The sequence below is a fragment of the Enhydra lutris genome, unplaced genomic scaffold, assembly GCF_002288905.1.
Source record: "Enhydra lutris kenyoni isolate GAN:26980312 unplaced genomic scaffold, ASM228890v2 scaffoldscaffold20, whole genome shotgun sequence".
Taxonomy (NCBI): domain Eukaryota; kingdom Metazoa; phylum Chordata; class Mammalia; order Carnivora; family Mustelidae; genus Enhydra; species Enhydra lutris.
In genome coordinates, this window is record NW_019154104.1 from 21,781,082 (window position 1) to 21,804,497 (window position 23,416).

Here is a 23,416-nt window from a genome sequence, read left to right on the forward strand (position 1 = left end):
GTCCCCTTTACTGCCACCTGCTCCTCTTTCCAGTCAAATCTTTCACTTCTGAATAAGGCAGATTTCCAAATTAGCTATTGTATTTCCGAGTTCTTTCATTCTGTGCTTTCCGAGAGGGGAAATGAAAATAACTTTCTCCCCTGAATCCACAGTGAGTTTTTCCCCCATGAGGTCTTCCAGCTTCGAGGCTGTAGTCTTGGTTTTTTTCTCCCCTTTCATAAGCTTCAGGCTCAGCATCTTTCCTAGTTGAGAATCGAGACAAGGGGTGTGTGGAGGGCAGGAAAGAGAATGAATCAGGAAGTGGATGACACCCAGAAAAACCGATATTCCAAGTATGTCTGGTAAAAAGGTACAACACCAGACACAGAAGCAGAATTTTGGTGGGACTCTAAAAAATAGAAGTTTAAGTCAACAGCCCTAAAGACAGGAAGTTATGGCAAGGATAAAACTGCTGAATTTAAAAAAAGAAAGAAAGAAAAGGGAAAAAACCTCATTTCTGTAAGGGTTTGGAATAGATTTCATACATTTATACATAATACCAGTTCAATTTTGCTAGATTCTGCCCAATTGTACTATTTGATTAAAAACTCCCTCTAAGATCTAGAATGCCCTGGGGCTTTCAGAAAAAAGAAATGAATGGTTTGAGACCCCTCACACCAGGCGATCCCCCCACCTCAGGGGAGATAAAGCATTTGATTGAGCTGGAGGGAAAAGGCATGGCTCCCCTGTTCGTCCTGATTAGAGAATCACGCCCAGCTGCTGCCACCGGGATCAGGCAGGTGCAATCCTGGGAAACTGGGTGCCCCTCAGGCAGGAGGGTGGGATTGTCAGTGGGAGAAGGAAGCCTTGAGTCACCGAATCGATTCTTCTTTTATCCGATCCCGTGGGAGGAAGTGTGGAAAACTGCTCATTTTTCAGCTCCTCTTAGTGAGAGTAACAGGAGCTAGTGGCTAAGGAGAGGGGGCGGCATTGTGTTCACTTGTAATTAGAACCAAAGAAACCTCAGTGTAAACCAGAGCCAGAGCCCTGCTGGGCGGCTGCCCACGGCTGCTCCTGGCACAGCTGTCAAGGAGGGACACCTGCCCTGTCGCTCCGCTCTCCTCCCCTCTCTCCTGCGCCACCCCCTGCGTCCCCACACAGGTTGGGCTCAAATATGGTGCATCTGGAAAGAGTTGTTTGAAGTTCAGCTATAAGTGGGTGGCAGGACATGATGAAAGATGCCCGAGGACGCTTCATCCAAGGATGAGAAGTAGAGTGAGCAGGAGAGGACTGGAGGCTGCCAGCGAGGTCCCCTGGCACAGTAATTCAGGGGTGAGAGGAGGTCAGGATGATAGGCAAGGGAACAGCAAAAAAAAAAAAAGGAAGGGACAAAGGTGATCACCCAACCTGATGGCCATCAAATGCATTGGGGGAATGAGACATATCCTGGTTTGGAGTTTGTGGGTGGACACCTGGGTCACAAGAGTGTTCACATGGACATGTTCAGAGGGAGGCAGGAGTAAAAATGGATTTTGAGAGGTGTCCAAAGAGGTGATATTTGGGGAGTGGGCTTCTTGAGAATTAGCTCTCAGAAGAGAAAACAATTCAGAACAAAGAGCTATAAAGACCAGACCTTGGGATACCAGGGCATGGTCTGAAGGGAGAAGAGTCACCAAACACACCAAACACAGAGACAAATGAAGGAACACAAAAGCTGTTCAGGGACCAGCAAGAAAGGGATTTGGGTGTCTTTGGGAGGCAGTTTGGCTTTGATCAACTACACATCTATGGTCTGTGTTGGCCTCCTTTTTCGTGAGTGGAAGATTCTGGGGGAAATGTTCTGCTTTGGGATTTTTCCCTTCCAGTCACTGGTTTGAGACTGTGGGTCTGGTTCAACCATTCTTACTACCCTGAACTCACCAAATAGCTCCTCACCCCTAAAGAGCACAGGCACTGAGAACAGTGTCTTGGTGGAGAAAGATTTATACCTAGGCTGTTCTGCCCTGATGGGACCAGCAGGAAGCCCTGGCGGGGAGAAAGCCTCAGCAGAGCTGGGAAGCCCCTGAATCGTCTTCTCCAGCACTCCTGCCTCCTCCCAGGGGAACTCCTCCCAGGAGACAGTGCAGCCCTCAGCCGGGCTCTCTCAGTGGACATTCCTGGCATCCTGAGCACACCCAGCAGTGGGCTGGACCCCGGCAGTGGGCTGGACCCCAGCAGCTGCTCCTCGAATTGCTGCTTGTAAGGTCTCTCCCTCCAGATTTTTTATGCCAGGGCTCCAGGGGGCCTGCAGGTCCTGGACAGTGACAGCAGCCAAGACCTGTAGCCTCCGAATCCTTTCCTCTGGGGACTCTTGGCACTTTTGATGTGCTTCCTGGATCCCGAGCGGGTATCACGCTTGAAGGTGCAAACCCACCATGTTGGCTTTGGTGAATCTCAGACCCTCCAGACTTATTAGCAACAACTCCTTAAGCTCTTTCATTGGTTACCCCGGTAGTGCTCAGGGGCCATCTGCAAACATCACCCCCTACCCTTGCCTCTGAAGAGCCTAGGGTACCTCCCAGGGAGGTGACGATGTCAGTTCGCTTTACTAACACTGAAGACTCTCCATTCGGTTTTTCTCCCGCACTGGAGGTGAATGAGACGCAGGTCATTGTTATCCTGACTCTACTCAGCTTTCTTCAGCCTTATTGCAAAGGGACTAAGAATTGAATGGGAAGAAGAAAAAGGAAAAAAGCTAAAGATTAGTAGAGATGGTTTTGCCTTCTGTTGTATGGGATCGGGCACTGTGTCCTTGCAAAAGAAATCAACTGAGTGGGCTCAAAGACATGGGTGTGGACTTTATTCTTTGGTAAACCATACTGCGTTAAGTTTTGATATGCTAAAATGGTTTGAGGGCTTTATCTAAAGGTTTTGCCTCAGTTTATTAGCAGGCATTCGGTAACCCTCTTTCAAAATGGTTATTTTACTTTTAACTTAGTACACTGTGTCATTTTCCTTTGTTGGGAAAGCTTGTCAGGTTGGGTTTTAGTCTCAGCAGTGACTCTAGCAACAATGTCAAAGGCATCCTCTGCGCTACTGCTCACAACACCAAGCTGATTTTCAAGGCAGATCTGGCACAGGAGCCCAGGAAGCAATACTTCGAAAATCAAGGCAGGTTTGCACACCTGTCCCAGCCTGAGTTCCCTAGAAGCGCAGCCAGAGGCAAAAGCTTCTGTGCTGCTCCTTATTAAAGACTACAATCCCACGGAAGTCAGAGTGAGGAAGATAAAGGCGAGCAGGAAAGGAGGAAGTGCTGGAGTCAGGCACTACGACTGCTCAGTCTCAAACACTTGCCTTCTGAGGGGTGCAGGAAACGGCAGCTCAAGGCAAGCTGTCCCTGGAGGAAAGGAGGGCATATCCACAGATCCCATCTCCTGTGAGTCGGAGGGCTGTCCCACAGGACATGAATCCCCATGGTTTTTTGGTCTTGGCACCCCAGGAGATCTCACAGCAGAGCTCCTGCTCCCACTAACCAGGATGCTGCAGGGCAGGAGTTAGAAGGAGCACCGTAGAGCAGAAGGCTAAGGGTCTGTGGAATTATGCCCTCCTGAAAGTAACTGGTGTCCTTGAGATGTTTCTGGAGCTGTCGGGCCGTCAAAGGCCTCACGGACAGGAGAGATCAAGAGGACCAGAAATGATTCATGAAATGTATCTAACACAACATACCACAAGGTGCCTTTCTAGAACATTCTTCCATACCTGCATTGTGTGATCACTTCTTTACGAGGTCGAGATTTCAGGATGGCATTCCATCTGGTTTAAAACAGTACAGTCAGCTGGATAATTTTTCTGAAAAGGATTACAACTGGTTTAAGAAGGGGGAATCCCACATTGGAGTGTAAACACAAAATGAATCTGCTTTCCCTACCCACTCCTACCAGGCTCTAGGGAATACCCCCTCCCATGGAGGAGTGAGCTGCTTTCATGTTATTTCAACTTAGCCCACACCTCTTCAATACTTTCCAGTTATCAAAGTCATCTTATTCTAGTCCTTTAGTTCAGTCCTGTGTATTTGAGTCTTTCCATTTCAAATTCAGTTCAAACTCTCCATCCATCCACCCCACCTCCACCAAACCCAGGTTGGATAAGAGTGTGATGGGGGCATTGTAGACTCTCCTGGACACCTCCGCTCCTTTCCTGTGCTCCTCCCCAACCCCTCCAATGTCAGGGTGGGAGGAGGAAAGAGCAGGGAAATGGCATTGTCTCCATGAAGGCCTTGTAGACATATGACCCTTTCCATGATTTGTTACAATTAGTGTTCTAGCTGTTTTCTGTGTTCTGAATGGGGATGGTTGATGATCTCAACAGGCTTCATTGATGTGAGACACAGTTTCCCAAGGTGTGGGGGGTCCCTTAAGAGGAGTGTTCCCATCTTCAGGATGACCTCCCAGGAGCAGTCCAAGCTGTACTTCTGGGAGGCCTGGGCTCTTTGCTTCTTGCTATGATGGACCCCAGTGAGCCCTTGGCCCACTTCATCAATTTGAGAAGGCCCATACTCCTGGAATCTGCCACCATAAGTGGAACCTATTTCCTGTACCTCCAAGAATGGAAAATTTAAAAGACAGTCCTTGCTCCTGCCTTGCTTAGTCATCTGTCCTCCTCATCTCATCCATGGTGCTTTCTCTGGTCCCAGCCAGAAAATGAGATGTTAGCCCGCCCTCCTTGAAGACGCTCACAAATTGTACAAATGAGCTTCAGGTCTGGGTTCTTCTCCTTGTCTTGGAACTTACTTCCCATCCCCATGAGGGGTGAAAGAAAGGTGAGACATAGCTGCTCTTCATCATGTCCTACTAAGAAGATCATTTCTCTCCCTTAAAGTCCTCTATTAGGAGATGGTAGGGAAGTTTAGGATGGGGTTGGAGGGACCCTGGGAGGTTGGAGTTCGTGGTGGTATGGGATCTGCTGTAAGTGTTGCCTCTCAGCAAATCATTTTGGAACATTGCCATCCCCAACAGCTGGCCATTCTCTGCACTTACAATGTGGGGAAACTTGAGATTTTTGTTTCCAGCAGTAAAGTTACTTATCAGTTCCAACCAATATGAGAAAAAACTCCCACTTGTTACCTATCTTCATCTTGTTACATAAATATCCCCAGTAGCTAAATTTTTTTAATAATAGCAATTCTAGTGCCTTTTGGGGTGATGTTACAACCTCTATAAATTCATGTCTGTTTTTCTAAATATCTTCATGTTCTGGCCAGGGAGGTTTGCTGCTTTTTCCTCTATTATTTAGTTCATTTTCAGTCAATTATTTCTGGTCTTAACTTTTGGAATATCAGCCATCACATCCCAGCTTTAGCAGCAGGACAGAAGAAGGGAAGGCCAAGGGCCTGTCCACCCTGTTCCAGAAGACATTCTGGAAGGATCAAATAGTCCTTTGGCTAAGTTCAGAACTCAGTCCTGTGATCCATACAGTCAGAAGAAAGGCAGCCCTCTGGCCAAGTGCCTTACTGCCTCCGATGCCACAATGGTGACATAAGGCAATGGTCTCTACCACATCCTCAAAGCAAGAAAATTACAGATCATTCTCTTTCATAGTTTATTTTATTAAGAACATTCTTGGGGCATGTGGGTGGCTCAGTCAGGTAAGCATCCGACTCAGTTTCAGCTCAGGTCATGATCTCAGGGTCTTGGTATCAAGTCCCACATTGGGCTCTGCACTCAGCGTGGAATCTTGTTTGAGAGACTCTCTCTCCCTTTGCCCCATCCGCCCAAATAAATAAACAAATAAATACTTTTTCTTCAAAAAACACTTCTCAAATTATTTTATTAAAAAAGCAATGAGTGTTTATTAAAAAGGAAAAAAAAGACAAACCAAAAGTAAACAAAGAACCCCCATAAATCCAGCCATTAGAAATAATCACCAAGGTGTACATCTTCCAGATTTTTTCTATGTGTGTCTATAGGTCTTTGCTTTAAGAATGGGTTACCCATCTGGGCTCCTGGGTGGCTAAGTCGGTTAAGTGTCTGCCTTCAACTCAGGTCATGATCCCAGGGTCCTGGGATGGAGCTGTGCGTCAGGCTCCTGGCTCGTCACAGAAGTCTGTTTCTCCCTCTCCACCTTCCCCTGCTGTGGGCACCCTCTCTCTCTCACTAACTCTCTCTCTTTCAAGTAAATAAATAAAATATTTTTAAAAATAGGTTACACGTCTATAGATCTTGGTAAATAGGGTATCAAGACTAAATCTTAATCAGTAGCTAATTTGGGGGGAAGAGCTGAGGATTTCTGTATTTCTTTGAAATACAACACAATTTATTTGAGCAGTCCACCTGTTGTTGGACATGGAGGTTATTTCAACTAATATTCTTTTGCTGCACATTTAGGAGGTTTCCAACTTTTCAATATCATACACAGTGGAAAGCTGGAATAACTGTTTGAAAATTAATTCCAAATTTTAAATATCTAAAGAATAAGGGGGGATCTCCCTATATTTGAAAAGGAAGGGGAGGGGCACCTCGGTGGGCAACTGCCTTCTGCTCAGGTCATGATCCTGGAGTCCCTAGATCAGGTCCCGCATCAGGCTGCCAGCTCCATGGGGACTCTGCTGCTCCTTCTGACCTTCTGCCCTCTCATGTTCTCTTTTACTCTCTCTCTCTCTCTCTCAGATAAATAAATAAAATCTTTAAAAAAAAAAAAAAAGAAGGGGAGGAGAGACCCCAAAAATGCTTAAAAAATGTATTATGAGTTTCAAAACCTTCTTCACAATCTGGCAGAATGACTAATACATGAAAAATCAATGCCTGAGAAGAATTCATTTTAACCAAAATTATCGTATCAGCCAGCTTATGTTTGACCAAATTGCTTTGCTTAAACTGCTTTCAGCTAAATCACCTGGAGCTGAGTTAAATAATTAAACTCTCTCGGAAAGGATTAAGGGTGACCCACTTAACCTACATGCTCTTCTTTATAGCAAGTGCGGGTAAAGTTGCTAGAATGCACTGGTGCCCTTTCAGGCAGAAAAGAGAAGTAGACTTTCAAGATCCAACTTTTTATTTCCCCATCCCTGGAGTTTTGCTCAAACAAAATTCCAAAAAGTTTAGAGCACTCTTCAGAATATTTAATTAGAGATGTTCTGACATTCCTCAGACATAAAAGAGAGGCTGCCCAGACGCCCCACCCAGCCCTGATTTATTAGAAACAAGGAGGCCTTTTGCATCCACTTCTTTTGATTCCTGTGCCAAAAAGAGAACAGGAATCATTGCTTTCCTTCAGCTTTTCTTAGGATTTCTCTGAAGCGAAGTTGAATGTACGTCACAAGCTTGTGTACATGCATTCCTCTCTCCAAGGGGCTCTTCCCCCTCGAGGCACTAAAATAATGTCTTATGGCAATGAAGGACTGGTTCCTTTGTCCTTTTCTGACTTTAACCCATTAACTCCAGCAATAGGACCCTCTGCAAGGATAACCAGAGGTCAGTGTCGGGAAGCAAATGGGCAGCTCTGAGACCATCGCAGTCCGCCTACCCAGGATCCCTTAAAAAATGGGCTCTGCAGGAGGCCCATTGCTTGGGCCACCTGGGTGGCTCAGTGGGTTAAGCCTCTGCCTTTGGCTCAGGTCATGGTCTCAGGGTCCTGGGATCGAGCCCTGCATCGGGCTCTCCGCTCAGCAGGGAGCCTGCTTCCCTCTCTTCCTCTCTTCCTCCTTTTGATCTCTCTCTCTCTCTAATAAATAAATAAAATCTTTAAAAGAAAAAAAAAAAAAGGAAACCCATTGCCATGAACATCCGAATCTGAGAGGGCACCCTTTTAAGTGTCAACATCTTTGTTTCTGTTTTAGTCATTTGCAACGGCAATCTTCTCCAAAATACGTTTTATAGTTTCTGGCTTTTGAAGCAGAATATGTAGAATATAATTAAGCCTTTTTTTTTTTTTAAAGATTTTATTTATAATTAAGCCTTTTCTTGATGGGGTCACGTTATGGTGCCATCATTTAAAACTTTTATTGGGAGCCAATTTTTGTTCCAGGCGCTATGCCAAAAGGATACAAACATAAATAAGACACAAGCCCCACAGCAAAGACTCCACAGCCTCATGAGAGAGACAGAGGACTAATCAACTCCTTACAAAACTTCCTGATAATTAAACGGATTGTGAGAAGGGTGGTTTGAGAACACAGAACGTTACATCTAACTCTCCCTGACTGTTAGAAAGGGAAATGTTTAGAGAGAAATTGATGTCAGAGATTAAGTAAAAAATGCTTCCGTTCCCAAATGGTCACAAATGATAGAACAACATTCCAGGCAAAAAGAAGCACGTGCAAAAACCCAGAGCCTGAGGACGTGTCTAGGGAAACTTCTCTTAGTTTGGGAAGGCAGTGTGCATTGCTGAAGGGCAGGAATGTGGACCAAGCCTCAGAGAGGCCAGTGTTTAACAGTGAAGGATCAAAACAGGACTCTGGAATGCCCTTTACCGAGTTCTGCTAGGCTTGTGACATTCTTTTTTTTTTTTTTTTTTAAGATTTTATTTATTTATTTGACAGGCAGAGATCACAAGTAGGCAGAGAGGCAGGCAGAGAGAGAGGAAGGGAAGCAGGCTCCCTGCTGAGCAGAGAGCCTGCTTCGGGTGCGGGTGCGGGGCTCAAACCCAGAACCCCAGGAGCATATCCTGAGGCAAAGGCAGAGGCTTTAACCCACTGAGCCACCTAGGCACCCCAGGCTGGTGACATTGTTGGAGGGTTTTTAAAATTTAAGGTCATTGATATGTGGTATATGCTAAAGAAATATTTTTGAGTTAAAAAACATTTTCAGATTAGCATATTACAGATTAGAAGTTCCACTTCTTTTTAAGATTTTATTTATTTATTTGACGAGAGAGAAACAGCGGGCGAGGGAACACAAGCAGGGGGAGTGGGAGAGAGAGAAGCAGGCTTTCTGCCAAGCAGGGAGCGCGATGGGGGCTCATTCCCATGACCCCGGGTTCATGACCTGAGCTGAAGGCAGACGCCTAATGACTGAGCCACCCAGGTGCCCCTACAAGTTTCACTTTTTAATAAATCTTTGTAACATTTTTTTTAAAGAGATACTTCTTCTTGCTCCATTAATAAGCAATACATGCTCCTTTATTTACCTTATTAATTATGCATAGAAAGTCATGGTCTCTTGATGAATACATTTAATATGAACATCTTGCCTTGTGTGTTTTGAGATTGAACACACCTAATATAGAATGATTTTGAGGACATTTTACAGTAGCAAAAATAGACAAAAACTCCTTTCATGACCTAATGTTGGAATGCTTGCCTTTGGTAGGAAAAAAAAAAATGCCAATGGGTTTATTTTTGAAACATTCATGTTTGTTTCTGAATGATGGAATTAGAAAAGGCCTTCAGGCTGCTCTTGTCCACCCCTTCCTAGCAAGGAACATTTGATAGGTATTGGGTACTGGACACTCAACTGTGTATAAGAGTCATGAGGATGAGTAATATATTAATACACTATATAAGACGTTTTATTATATAACTGCAACCTCTAGATCTGGTGAAATCATCTTGAAAAGACAGAACATTTCTTTCTCATGTGTTCTCTTCGTTTATTGCATTTCACAGAAGTACCTACATGTATCCCATCTTTCGCCTTTAATCCATTATGGGCATACATTTTAAAATATAGGATCTAAAATACAAATAACTTAGAATAGAATAACAGCTTAGAGCCCCACCATGCACCCCAGTGGTCCCTGGATATCCCAGCTGAGTAACTGTCTCGAGAGAGCTTCCTTTCTTCCCAGCTCCTAACCACCGTGCACACCCACACTGAAGGGACCAAATGTTTCAGCTTTAACAGGTGGGAATAATTATGTAATTCTTTTTTTTTTTAAGATTTTATTTATTTGACAGAGAGAGATCACAAGTAGAGAGAGAGAGAGAGAGAGAGAGAGAGAGGAGGAAGCAGGCTCCCTGCCTAGCAGAGAGCCCGATGTGGGACTCGATCCCAGGACCCTGAGATCACGACCTGAGCCAAAGGCAGAGGCTTAACCCACTGAGCCACCCAGGCAGCCCTAATTATGTAATTCTAAAATTTGTATTTCATATTCAGAAAAACAGAAACCGAAGCAGGAAATTTAAAAAAATTTTTTAGAGGCATAAACCCCTTAGGACATCTGAGACACTCCCTGGCTGGGAACTCCTGAAGGGTTTGAAGCGTAACTTAGTTGGCACTTTTTTTTAAGACTTTATTTATTTGACAGAGAGAGACACAGCGAGAGAGGGAACACAAGCAGGGGAGTGGGAGAGGGAGAAGCAGGCTTCCAGCCGAGCAGAGAGCCCAATGCGGGGCTGGGTCCCAGGACCCTGGGATCATGACCTGAGCCGAAGGTGGACGCTTAACGGCTGAGCCACCCAGGCGCCGCTAGTTCACATCTTTAAATGATCTTTCTGGCAACACCGTTGGGGATGAGTTAAGCAGCGGTGAGGCTGAGCCAGAGAGACCAGCTAAGTGGCTGTTACAATAGTCCAAGCAAGAAATAAGAAGTTTCTGGGCACCTGGGCAACAGCAGTGGCCAGTGGATTACTATTACAGGTCAAGAGCAAGGAGTTAGAAATGAAAACCATTTTATCTGTCATTCTGTGAACACTGACCTATTAGGGCCACCCCTGAACTGTGTAGAGCTGCTTGAATTAAATGGGTGGCCACCAAGTGCTGCGACTACCAATAATCATGACTGCTCATTTTCCTTTTTTAAAGATTTTATTTATTTGACAGAGAGAGATCACACGTAGGCAGAGAGAGAGAGGGGAAGCAGGCTCCCCACTGAGTGGAGAGCCCGATGTGGGGCTCGATCCCAGGACCCTGAAACCATGACCTGAGCCGAAGGTAGAGGCTTTAACCCACTGAGCCACCCAGGCGCCCCTGACTGCTCATTTTCAATCACATTTTTGCCCTTCCCTTGTATTCATCTTTTGGTTCTTTCTATGCCTTCTGGAGCATAAGACTCCTCCCTTCTAATTTTTTTTTTTTTTTTTTTTTTTACTTCTAATCTGTTCTGAGTTTAGAAAGAGATATCTAAGATTACTAGAATTGATATGCAGTAATGATAGCTAAGTTATTAGTGTGAGACTCAGCGGTGGTCCCTCAAAAAAGAAAAATGCACAAAATTAGTGATGTCTCTTTTGTCTGCTTCTATGTGCTGTTTGTCACAGTACTCTCGCGGGGACCTGTCATAGTTTGGGTTCCCTCAGAAGGAGACCCTAAGACAAGGTCTCTAGGGTAAGCCATTTCTGGGAGAAGTGAAGGCAACACCCGTGGGAGCTAAGGGTATGTTATTGAGGTAACGGGCACGTGGATGCTTGTTGCTTATCCCCGCTGGGAGGACTCCGGCAGCCCACACGAAGTGTGTGCTGAGTTAGCCCGCACGAGAGGGCATTTACACACCAATTCACATACGCTGTTGGTTAAGGGCTGCTTCTGGGAAGCATTTACTCCCCGGTATTCTGGCCTGCTATGTAAGCAGCAAAGTGGGCTCCAGTAGAAAGAGAAGGTCCTCAGGCAGAGAAATGCAGTGCTACCAATGAGAAACCTGGGGGGTGGAGGGGGCACAGGGGCCAGAAATTGGCAATGTCTGCCCCAGGGTCTAGGGGGTTACCTTTAGAGAGTGCTGGAAGTCTGTATGTTTCCTTATTGTCATTATCATTGCCACCACATTTGACCACTTAGAGCTCCCCAACTTCACTCAGAGTTCTGTGGCTTCTCAGTGTCTTCCGTGGCTGTGCTCAGATACCGAATAAACGAAGGTCGTGATGGCCAATTGTATATGTCAACTTGACTGGCTCAGAGATGCCCAGAGAGCTGGTAAAACCTTTCTGTGTGGGTCTCCGAGGGTGTTTCTGGAACCAATTAGCATTTGAATTGGTAGGCTGGGCAAAGAAGAGTCTTCACTCAAGCAGATGGACATGATCAAGTCAACTGAGGGCCGGAAGAGAAGAAAACAGCGGGGAGGGGTGAACTTGCTCCCTGCCTGAGCCAGGACTATGGCTCAAACCAGATCCTGATTGAAACGCAAATGTGTTCTAATTAGGTTAGAATGATTCTTCCTCTATTCCCACCTATCTTCTTGCTTCACACATTAACAAAAATGACTATTTCTGTGATAAATAAAATACCTACTTTTAAAAGTCTCTATTATTCTGTAATTAAAGATTGAGTATTTAATCTTTAGTATTCGGAATTGAGTTTTGACCCAGAACTATGGTACTGGAAGCAATTAAATTAAATATAGGTGAATCTCTCCCTTGGTCTTTTCCAAAAGAACTGCTCCATAAAAATCGGAGCTAGAAGAATCTTGATGGGCCATTTAGTTGAACTCCTGATTCTTAGAGGTTTGCAGAAATTGTTTCAGAAAACTAAATGTCTGTTATTATTAAAACTCAAATGTTATTTTTTAAGTTAACATATGATGTAAAGTTCTGTGACTTTTGACACATGTATTGATTTCTGTAACTACCACCACAGTCAGGAAACAGTACAGTTCCATCATCCAAAAGGGTGTCCCAGGGAAATCTCACTTTCGTACTGCCCCAGTCTCTTGTCTTTTATTATACATTAGTCTTTTCAAGAATGTCATATAAGTGGAATAATACTGTGTATCACGTTTTAGCATAATGCTTTGAAGAATATTCAGACTGTTGCATGCATGAGTGGTTCAGTCTTTCTTACTGCTGCATACAGTATACAATTCCTGTATACAATTTCATTGTATATATGTACCAAGTTTGTTACTTATTCCCTTTTTAAGTATTTTATTTTAATTTATTTATTTATTAATTAGGGAGGGGCAGAGAGAGAAGGAGAGAGAGAATCTTAAGCAGGCTCCATTCCTGGTGCAGAGCTGAACATGGGGCTCCATCTCATGACCCTGAGGTCATGAGCTGAGCTGAAATCAAGACTCAAGCACCTAAATGACTGAGGCACCCAGGTGCCCCTACTCATTCCCTTTTGATGGACATTTAGGTTGTTTCAGGTTTGGGTAGATTTTTGATAGAGCTGCATGGACCAGTTTTCATTTTCCTAGGGTAAATAGAGAGGACTGGGATGGTTGGATCAATCCTGCTCTTCCTGTTACATTTTGAGAGCTTAGCTTTTTATATACTCTGCATGCAAGAACTTTGTGTAATTTATAAACATTTCCCCCCGGTATGCCGTATGTATTTTTATTCTCTTAACAATATTTTTATCAGAGCAAAGGTTTTTTTTTATTTTGTTGGAATCTAATTTAGCAATATTTTCTATTGTGGGTCATGGTTTTGGTTTCCTGTTTAAGAATTCTTTGCCTAATCCTGATCATGAAGATTTTCTTCTCCATTTTCCTGTAAAAGTTTTATAGTTCTGTGTCTTACGTCTAGATCTATGATCGGTTTATGTTCATTTTTGTATCACTGTGAAGCTTAGGTTTTCTTTTCTTTTTTTTTTTTTAACACATGAATGTCTACTTGTTCCAACACTGTTTGTTGAAAAGATAACCCTTTTTCCACTGAGCTGCCTTTGAACCTCTGTCAAAAATCAATTGGCCATATTTGTGTAGGTCAATTTCTGGTGTCTCTATTCTGCTCATTTTTCTATTGTTTGTCCCATCACCAATACCACGCTGTCTTGATTTCTGTAGCTTTTTATAGTAAGTCTCAAAATTGTATAGTGAGATTCCTTAAACTTTTTTTATTTTTTTGCAAAGTTGTTTTGGTTATTCTAGTTCCTTTGCCATTCCAAGTAAGTTTTTTTTTTTTTGTTTTTTTTTTTAATTTTATTTATTTATTTGTCAGAGAGAGAGAGGGAGAGAGCGAGCACAGGCAGACAGAATGGCAGGCAGAGGCAGAGGGAGAAGCAGGTTCCCTGACGAGCAAGGAGCCCGATGTGGGACTCGATCCCAGGACGCTGGGATCATGACCTGAGCCGCAGGCAGCTGCTTAACCAACTGAGCCACCCAGGCGTCCCCCAAGTAAGTTTTAAAGTAAACTTATCCACATTGGCAAAAAGTTCTTCTGGAATTTGTATTAGAATTCTGTTAAATGTGTAGATCAGTTTAGGAAGACGTTTTTTACTATGACGTTTTTACAATGTTGAGACTTCCAACTCATGAACAAGATGTGTATCTGCATTTTTTTGTTGGAGATGTCTCTAGCTTCTTTCAGACTTTGTAGTTTTCAGCTTACAGAACCTATGCATGTTTGGTCGGATTTAGACCTCGGTATTTTTTTTTCTTTTTTTCTTCTTTTCTGTTGGGGAGGGGGGTGACTTCTGTATTTGTATTAAATTGGGGGCTCCAGTTTTTCATTGCTAGTATATAAAAATAAAACTGATTTGGGAATTGACCTTGGACCTGTCAATGAGCTCACTTGTTAGTTCTAGGAGGGGTCTTGTCTTTGCTTTTTGTAGATTCCTTGGGATTTTCTTAATCATTTAATCTATGAATAGAAACAGTTTCATTTCTTCCTTTTCAATATGTATACTTTTCCCCCCCTGCCCTATTTCACTAGCTGGGACTCAGTACTGTGTTGAATAGGAGCAAAGAGAGTGGACATCCCAGTCTTACTTCTTCTTTTTTTTTTTTAAAGATTTTATTTATTTATTTGACAGAGATCACAAGTAGGCAGAGAGAGAGAGAGAGAGAGAGAGGAGGAAGCAGGCTCCCTGCTGAGCAGAGAGCCCAATGTGGGGCTTGATCCCAGGACTCTGGGATCATGACCTGAGCCGAAGGCAGAGGCTTTAACCCACTGAGACACCCAGGCGCCCCCCTAGTCTTACTTCTGATCTTAGAAGAAAAACATTGCACCATTAGGTATGATGTTAGATGTAGATTTTTTTTTATAGATGCTTTTTATCAGGTTGAGACTGTTACCATCTACTTCTAGTCCACCAAAAGTTTTTATCATGATTGAATGTTGTATTTTGCCAAAAGGTTTTTTTTTTTTTCTATACCAATTAGTATGAGTAAACGGTTTTTCTTCTTTAGATTGTTAATATGGTATAACATTTGTTGTTGTTTAAAAATTGATCCAGTCTCTTGCATTACCAGGATAAAACTCACTTGGTCGTGGTGAGATAGATATATAGGTATGTAGGTAGGTAGGTAGATGGATGGATGGATGGACGGATGGATGGATGGACGGACATGATGTGCTGGATTTAACTTGCTAATATATCTTTGGGAATTTTGGTGCCTTTGTTCATGAGAGATATTGGTCTGTGGCTTTCTTTCCTTGTAATGTCTTTCCTGGTTTTGCTATCAGAGTAATTAAGTAATCATCTGAGTTGGAAGTGTTCCTTCCTATTTGATTTGCTGGAAGAGATTGCATAGGGTTGGTGCTATTTCTTCCTTAAATGATTGGTAGAATTTATTAGTGACGTCATCTAGGACTGGAAATTTCTGTCACAGAAGGTTGTTAACTATGAGTTTAATTTCTTTAATACTTATAAGGCTATTCAGGCTGTCTGTTTTATATGGGTGAGTTTCATATTGGGTGAGTTTTGGTAACTTAAGGCTTTCAAGGAACTAGTTCATTTCATCTGCTTTAGTTGAGTTCATATATGTAATATTGTTTTTAGTATTTCCTTCTTATCCTTTGCAGGGTCTATAGTGAAATTTCCTTTTTCATACCTGGTAAATTTGTTGCAGGGTGACCAACCATCCCAGATAGCTCAGGACCGGCGCATTTCCTAGGATGCGATACTTAAAGTGCTAAAACTGGAACATCTCAGGCAAATCAGGATGAGGTGGTTACTCTTACTTCCTTTTCCCCCTTTAGCAGTCCTTCTACAAGTGTATCAATATTATTGGTCTTTTCCAAGGATCAGCTTTTTGTTTTAGTGATTTTTCTCTATTATATTTTTCCTGTTTTCAATTCCATGAATTTCTCCTTTTATCTTTATTTCCTTCTTTATGCTTGCTTTGGATTTATTTTCTTTTTCTTTTTTGGTTCCTTAAAGTGGAAGTTGGGATTATTAATTTGAAACAAGTATTTAATGCTATAAATTTCCCTCTAACTACTGCTTTAGTGGCATTCCAAAATCTTAACATATTATATTTGCATTTAAATTTAATTCACAATATTTATACTTTTTTTGAGACTTATTCTTTGATGCATGGATATTTAGACATGTTTGATTTTTCAAGTGTTTGGTAGTTTTCCTATTATCTTTTTTCTTGATGGATTGTAGTTAAACTCTATAATAATTACAAAACATACTTGTATGGTTTCAATTCTGTTCAATATCTTAAGGTTTTTTATATAACCCCAGATATGACCTATCCTGGCAAATAGTCCAAGTGCACTTAAACATATGTGTAAGCTCCAGCACCTGCCTACCACTGACCTAGCAGTGGGGCATCTGGTAAATCACCCCATCTCACATGGCCCTCTGTTCCCATGTCTATAAAATTAGAATGAATTAGATAATCTCTAGAAGTTCCCCCTCTGTCTTTAATATGCACCCCTCTTCCATGAGTAAACAGGAATGAGACAGCTTCCTTCCTGTCCATCCACCGACAATAATAAACCAATTTTATCTGCTCCTGATGAATGGACATGGGAGATACCATCTGTTTCCAAAGACTTGTCTTTAGTTGCCCAGAAACCACAAGGAATTTGAAGAACTATATACAAAAATTTCATTCTTACAAGATATTTTCTTAATAATATTAAGAAAGGAAGATGTGACTGTTCATTTTTTCTGAGCTTGAAAAGATATTGCAACTTCTTTGGTCTCTTGCCAGTAAGCCTAGTGATAAGATTTCTATTTAGATCTGGGGTCAGAGAAGTGACTCCATAACCTCTTTGGTGAAGAGAGCTGCACACGCAGTCCCTTCTTTTTTCCTGGTCCATCTCAAATATTTCACAAGCATCACACCTATAAAATCTAAGATCAAATAAAAACAGGAAAGATGGGTTTTCAGAAACCTATCCCAGAACACGTCCTCAAGTAGAGAACTGAAGAAATCAAAGGAGTAAGAATAAAAAGGAAGGCATCAGCTCCAGGGAGAACTTTCTGAATCTTCATCCTCACAACATGAACAGGGCTTAATGTCTCTTATATTTCCACACGGGCCATTTTTGAGGGGCCATGGTACTTTATAAAAAGCAGACATTAAGAATTTTGGAATGGAAGAGATATTCACTTATTAAATATCACCTAAAATCAAGAGACCGATCTCTCCCTGAACACCTTCAGTAGAGAGAGCTTACAACCAGGACTCTGACATGTTTGGAAGGACAACATGGCAGGTGCCAGCAGGGGGCAGCAGCTTGGCAGGAACATGGAGGTAGGCCCTGGGTATATGGAGAGGCCTGTGAAACTCTACCAACAGGAAACCAATGTGTTCTGTTCTTGGAAGAACTTGATTATGAGCTGGTGCATCATATGATACTCAAGATGGGAAATATTTTGAAGTCTGAAAAACTTTTAACTTTATATTATGAAAAAAATTTTTTAAGCTTTTATTTATTTGAGAGAGAGAGTGTGTGTGCTAGAATACAAGCAGGGGGTGGGACAGAGAGAGAGGGAGACAAGGAGACTCCCTGCTGAGCAGAGAGCCTGAAGCAGGGCTTGATCCCAGGACCTGGAGATTACGACCTGAGCCAAAGGCAGACGCTTGCTTAATCAACCGAGCCACTGAGGCACCCCAATTATAAAAATTTACATAGACATGTGCACATGTGTCTGCACAAACACACAGGCATGCGTGTGTGGAGACACACACACCCAAAAGTAGAAAAATAGAGTAAACCCATATATCCAGTCTTTAAATCATCATTTATCAGTGTTCTGCAATACTTTCTTAAGTACAACATCCATTTTCTTTCTTATTTTAGAGACACTTGGAATTTTAAATTCTAGAATGTATGTTCTTCAAAGGTGAGGTTCAGTGAGTAGTCTGACCCTAGTACAGTCCAACACTACCATTAAGGACCTAAGGTTCCTTCTCTCTTTTTGCCCTGATACCCTTAGGTTACAGTTTAATTGGCACGATGGCAAGATGGCTACTATACCTCCACCATCACATCAACATTGCAGACAGGAAGAAGATCCAGGTTAAGAGGCACATGCTAGAGATCACATTTTGCATTGGAAATGAAGACAGGGTCCCAGGTAGAGCAGTCAAATTTGAGAGCCATAAATAAGCTTTCCAAGCCTCCTAAGAAATAGGGGAGAATACTAAGAAGTCCACCTGAGAAAAAAATGCAACATTATTGATCACTTTTTACAATGATCACACTGTATTGATACACTTTTTCCAATGAGACCCAGTTTTTAGACAAATTATCTCATTAAATCTTCATAGTCACCCATCCGAGCAGGTGAAATCATTTTACAGGTGATGAAATGAAGCCTTAAGAGACCTAGTAGCTTTCTCAAGGCTACAGAGCTGATAAATGGTAGCTCCAGAGCCATCCCCTTTACTCTGTCCTCATTTCTCTTTTATTGATCCTCCCAGAGATGTGGTAAATGTCCCTATAGACTGAAAAAATCCATAATCCTCATCATCAAAAGCCACTATTGTATATACATTATTTCAAACTCCGGAACATAAAAATGCAAATTCTTCTCATGTCCAGTATGCAATGCTGCCCACCCAGCTGCAAGCCTGGCTGTGCCTGCCCCACAGGGGGCCCTCTGGGTGCTGGTCTGTGCTGCCTCCGGACAGAGGCCCCCCAGCTCTAGGCCCAGATGCATCTGCTTAAAGAAATGGAATAAAACCTCCACAAAGCCATGTTTTTCTTTTTCCAATAAAAGAAAATGCACGTAGATGCACTGGGCTCAAAGTGACCTTCTGTCAAGGGCTTCTGAATTGTCTTCAAAGAAAGAAAATATCATTTTGTGCCTAGCTCTTGGGACAGATTATCATGAATGGAACTTCACATAAAAGCAAAGAGAAGAGATTTGATGAAGTCCAAGAATTTTTTTAATTTTTTATTATGAAAGTTGTCAGAAGTACACGAGAGAGGGGAGAATAATATAATGAACCTCATGTGCTCATCCCCCTGATTGAACAGTCACTCACTTTTGGCTCTATTATCTTCTTTCCTTTTTATCTGCCTTCGTTCCCCCCCCTCCCCGGGTTTTTTTTTAAGCCAGTTCCTGTCATCAGGTCATGTTGCCCCTAAATCTTTCCATACATATCTCTAACAAATACAGACTTTTTCCTGTATAACCCTAGAGCCATCATCACAGCCAATGGTATTAACATCTACTCTGTATTCAGATGTTCAGTTGCCTCAAAAACCAGTTTCTTCAAAACAGGATCTAAACAAAAGCAAGTCACTGCATTTGACTATGACCTTCGTTAACTCTCTTCTACCCTGAGTTAACACGTTACCAGTGCTGGTGAGGCCCTCAACTCCTTCAGGTCTTCAAGCACACTTTCTCCTACCTCCAGGCCTTTGTACTTGCTGTTCTTTCTGTCTGAGACATGTCCTCGGGCCCAGACACATCACCTCAAAACAACCTACTTGTCCTTCAGCTTTCAGATCAGATGTTCCTCCTTCTCTGAAGTGTGTCCCACCAGACCTTCTGTTACTCAATGCAGACTCTGTTTCAATAGTTCTGGGGTAGGGTATGAGATTCTGCATTTCTAACAGGATCTGTGATGATGTCTGTGCTGCTGGTCTGCAGATTGGACTTTGAGTAGCAAGGGATTCAATTATTCCTCACTTGATCATAGCACTTATCATATTATATTGTCATGGGCTCCTTGAATCTCTGTCTGCCCCCTAGACCAGGTGGTGGCAAACTCCTGGAGCTTTTAGAACACAGCTAGATCCTTTCTTTTGTCTTGTACGTGGCTATTTTGGGGCTATAATAGCAAAGTTGAATAGCTGTGAGACTGTATACCCCACAAAACCTGAAATATTCGCCCTCTGACCCTTCATGGAAAAAGTCTACTGGATTTGCTGTAGGTTGTAGTGCAAAGATGATAGCTTTTTCACCAGCATGTCTCAGAACCCAGTGCAGGGCTTTGTACATAGTAGTTACCCAATAAGTACTTCTGAGATGATGAATGATGACAGTAGTTGGCAATAACTGAGAGCTTACTGTATGTCAGGCACTGGAGTAAACACTTTACGTTTACTCAGCATCTCTAATTCCCCCATTAACCGTCTGTGGAAAGTAGACTGTCCTGTTTCAGATGAAGAAACAGAAGCTTAGACGTGCTGTCCAAGTTTAGCGTACCACAAGCCCCTGTAATCTAACTCCACTACACTTTCAAGAATGAAAAACGTTAGCTATGGGAAGCCAGGCAGAAGCTGAGTTTTCTGGGTCCACTTAGGGTAGCCTGAGCCATTGTCTCTGTGAGCATGGCTACCAATGGGACCCGGGCAAAAATTCAAAACATTTTTAATGTTTATATCCAGGTAAGCTAGGTCTGTTGAACATATATACAAACACACAAAAGCACCTTTTTATATTGGATAATTCTATCCAATTATAATGGGTTGCAGCATCTCTTCTGAGTCCAAAGAAAGAGTTGCATCTAAGAGAACAGCACTTCAAGACTATATACTACCTGGGAGCTCCTTTCCCTACAGTTGCCCTCACTTACTATCCTGAGAGTTTCCAAGCTGTGGTGTGGGGAGGGAAAACACACACAGAGCCCAGCAGACTCCTTATTTGAAGAGATAGAACAGAGCCTGGTGGAGATCAAAGCAGAGCTGGCAGGACAGAGTACCAATAGAAGAGCATTGCACAGAGTGAGAATCCTAGAGATGTGCGGGGGAGGGGAGGTCTGCTTTGAGTACTTAGCAACATAGTGACCATCAGTCATGTGAGGAAATTACCCAAGGCCAGGGAAAGAACCCCTCTAAAAGATGAGATAGAAGAGTGTAAAACCTTAGAATTGACAAGGAAATGGATTGACTACTCAGAAGAGTCTCTAGGTCTTACCACTTAAAGAATCTTAAAAGCAAAACTGGAAGGACCAAACTATTTTCAAACTATTTTTAATTGTATCTCAAAACTAAATTTAGGAATATTTTTTAGGAAGACGAAATATCCCACACTCAATGTAAAATTCACAATTTGTAGCATCCAATCAAAAATGACCAGCTGTCTAGGGGCAACTGAGTGGCTCAGTCAATCAAGTATCTGACTCTTGATCTCGGATCAGGTCTTGGTCTCACAGTCACGAGTTTGAGCCCCACACTGGGCTCCACAATATAGAGCCTACTTAAAAAAAAAATTACCAGGTATCTAGAGAAGTAGGAAAATATAGCCCATAATAATAAGGATAATCAATTTTTAAAAAACTGACACAGATGTAAGACTTAGCCAACAAAAGCATTAAAAACAGTCACTATAACTACATTCTCTATGTTAAAACAGGTAGACATGGAGGAAATAAAATGACCCAAATTGACCTATATCTAAAAACTATAATATCTGAGGTTAAAAAAAAAAAAAAAAGAAAAGGAAATTGGATGGAATTAATGGCAGATTACTCATTTCAGAAGAAAAGATCAGTGAACTTGATGTGACAGTAGAAACTACCAAATGAAATAGAGAAAAGATAATTCTTTTTTAAATGAGCTGAGACAACTTTAAGTGTCCTAATAAAAATTTAAAGTTGGGGGCACCTGGGTGGCTCAGTCAGTTAAGTGTCTGCCTTCAACTTAGGTCACGATCCCAGGGTCTTGGCATCCAGTCCCACATCAGGATCCCTGCTCAGCAGGGAGTCTGCTTCAGGTACATTCAACTTCTCTATAGTTTATGCTATGATCACCACAAGTATAGCTGTTATCTGTCACCATAAAATGCTATTACATTATCACTGACTATATTCCCTATGCCCTGACTTTTATTTCCACGATTAATTTATTCCATAACTGGAAGTTTATATCTCTTACTCCTCTTCACCCATTTTGCCCATCCCCTACCCCTTATCTTTAAATTCTTGTATTAGGAAAGAAATAGAGGTATTCTAGCTGAAAACCTCAGTTTTCACCTTAAGAAACTAGAAAAAAGCAGAAGAAATGAAACAATAATTATTAAAACAAAAATCAGTGAAGTAGATAACAGAAACACAGTAAAGAAACTCAGTAAAATTAAAAGCTAAGTTTATAAGATGATCAATAAAACTGATAAACTTCTAGCCAGACTGAGCAGGAAAAGAAAAAACCACACACAAATTTCCAAAATCGAGAATGAGAATGGCTATCCATTCTAAGATACTAAACAATAAGGAGATATGGTGAACAACTTTATAATGATTTGATAATTTAAATGAAATGGATCAAATCTCAAAACGAAAGAGACAAATTGAATAACTTTATATCAAAAAGAACTTGACTTTGTAGTTAAAACCATTCGCACAAAGAAAACCCAAGGCCCGGATGGCTTCATTGATGATTTCTACTGAATATTTAAGGAAGAAATAATGTTAATTCTACACAAATTCTTCCATAAAATTGAAGGGGAAGAAAGACTTCCCAACTCATTCTATGGGGTCAGCTTTACTCTGATACCAAAACCTAGACAGATTATAATAAAAGAAAACTAAAGATCAAAATCTCCAAAGATCAAAATGCAAACTTTTTTTTAAAGAGGGAGAGACTTTTAAGCAGGCTTCATGCCCAGTGCAGAACCTAATGTGGGGCTTAATCTCACAACCCTAAGATCATGACCTAAGCTGGAATCAGGAGTCAGATGTTTAACTGACTGAGCCACCCAGGCACCCCATATATACAAATCTTCTAAATAAAATTTTATCGAACTGGATCCAACAATATATAAAAAGCATAATATATCATGACCAAATATAATTCATCCCATGAATGCAGTGTTGTTTTGATGGTGGAATATCTGTGAGATTCACCTGTTAACACACTTTTTTAAAAACTTATTTAAAAAGAAAGGTCATATCATCATTTCAATAGAGGTAGAAAATGCATTGATAAATTCCAACATCCATTCCTGTTAAAAGAAAAATAAACTCTCTGAAAACTGAGAACAGAGGGAACTTTTTCAACTAGATATTAATAACTTAGAAAAACTTAACCACTACTGTAATACTTAGGGGAAAACATTCAGTCTTTCACCATTAATAACCCAAACAAGACAAGGATGTCCACTCTCCCCAGCTCTACTCAACATTGTACTGGAGATTCTAATCAGTACAGCAAGAGAAAACTAAGAAATAAAAGCACCCAGATTGGAAAGAAATAAAGTTGTCTTTACTTGTAGCCAATATTTGGTATGGTTATTAAGAAAATTTGTTGGAATCTATTTTTTAAAGCTACTAGAATTAAACGAATTTAGCAGTGTTATAGTATATAAGATCAATATTAAAAACCAGTAATATTTCTATTTACTAACAATCAAAAATTGAAATTTTAAAAAATTATCACTTATAATAGTGTAAAATACATAGGAATAAATCTGACAAAGAATGTTTAAACCATGGGAATTGAAAGCTACAAAAG